At 29.2% G+C, this 1,337-nt stretch overlaps 1 long non-coding RNA gene across 1 annotated transcript; it reads left to right on the forward strand.

Annotated features, from left to right (window-relative positions):
• The first annotated feature begins 904 nt into the window (after positions 1-904).
• Positions 905-1,179, forward strand: LOC109593112 (uncharacterized). Its single transcript, XR_002190739.1, has 3 exons — positions 905-979; positions 1,029-1,078; positions 1,142-1,179. It is a non-coding gene; the product is annotated as an uncharacterized LOC109593112 (long non-coding RNA).
• Positions 1,180-1,337: the final 158 nt, after the last annotated feature.

A 1,337-nucleotide genomic window follows, 5' to 3' on the forward strand; every position in this document is an offset into this window, starting at 1 on the left:
TGCATGCTTAGCTACCTTTATTTTTAGTGTGCAATTTAAAAGTTGAATGCTTATATTATTTGGCTTATTTAAGTGACGTAAATGCATGTGATTTAATATTTCTGTTGGAGCATGCAAGCACTACTATAACTATAAATGACTTACTTTAAGTTTAATGTAATAGCAAAGCCTATACTACAGGGCCAAATGCATCAGCACAGGCAAAAAAATGATCAAGGAAAAAAGTAAGTTTTATAATTTATTGTTTTTTTTGGTATAATAGTTGAATCCATCATTGAATGAAATTGATTATTAATTTTATTTTTGTGATTTGCAAATGATGTTTAGGTCTTACACATTTCCCTGTTAATTTTGTATTTATATAGGAAGTCAGACTTAGCTCATGAAAGGAAGAAGAAGCAGGCAGCAGATATCAGTTGGCAATAATTTTAGCCTAAATATTTCCCTACTATTTCTATAGTTGATTCTATTATAGATAAAAATGATTCTATTGAAGATATATTCTCACAAACATCTGCGAAAGACTACGACGTTTTCCCTGATTCCCCCAATCCAGCCGAGCATAACATATGTAAGCATTTCAATATGATTATTATTATTTATTAATTTTGTAGCTATTACTGCTGCAAAACATCTACACCTAAAGGTTCACAGCCTGGTAATGATCCTTTTTATTTTAAACTAATAATTAAACAATTATTTTTATTTTTAGAGACCCAAAAACTTGATAGCAGTATCGAATTTGAAACTCCACCAAGTAAGCTAACTTAAACAATTTAAATTTTATCATCTAGTTCTATTTTTAGAAAAAATGCATATAGTAAGTGACGAACAAGAAATAGAAAAAGTACATAAGAGATAAAAATAATAAATTATTTTCATCTAACACTATTTACTAGTGGATAGAAAAATATAGAAAATTGAAGACAAAGTATCGAGAACTAAAAAAAAAGAATGGCAACTGATACAAGTATTGAAGGTGTGGATAGAATTTTAATGCACAAATATAATATTACTTATTATCACAGAGAAACCAAAACCAGGTCTTGTGAAAAAAGAAATAGCAGAACAATTTGAAGTTTGTTACATAACTTACATTAGGTAATACTGCCTGTAACTACTTTTTGCATGCACATAATAGATGATCGAAATAATTCCCTCATCAAAAGTTTACTGGACTGAAGTGTATAAGCAATTAGTACTTAGCAAAACTAGCTCAGCTAGTCAGCTAGAAAATGCTAGTGTTGATGTGTTTTTTGATAAAAACATTTTCTTTAAGTAACACAAAAGGAAGGAGGAACAGGGAAGTACAAGCCCCTCAATGAAGATATTCTTAA

The sequence above is a fragment of the Amphimedon queenslandica genome, unplaced genomic scaffold (assembly GCF_000090795.2).
Source record: "Amphimedon queenslandica unplaced genomic scaffold, v1.1 AMPQUscaffold_2815_Cont25184, whole genome shotgun sequence".
NCBI classification, from domain to species: Eukaryota; Metazoa; Porifera; class Demospongiae; order Haplosclerida; family Niphatidae; genus Amphimedon; species Amphimedon queenslandica.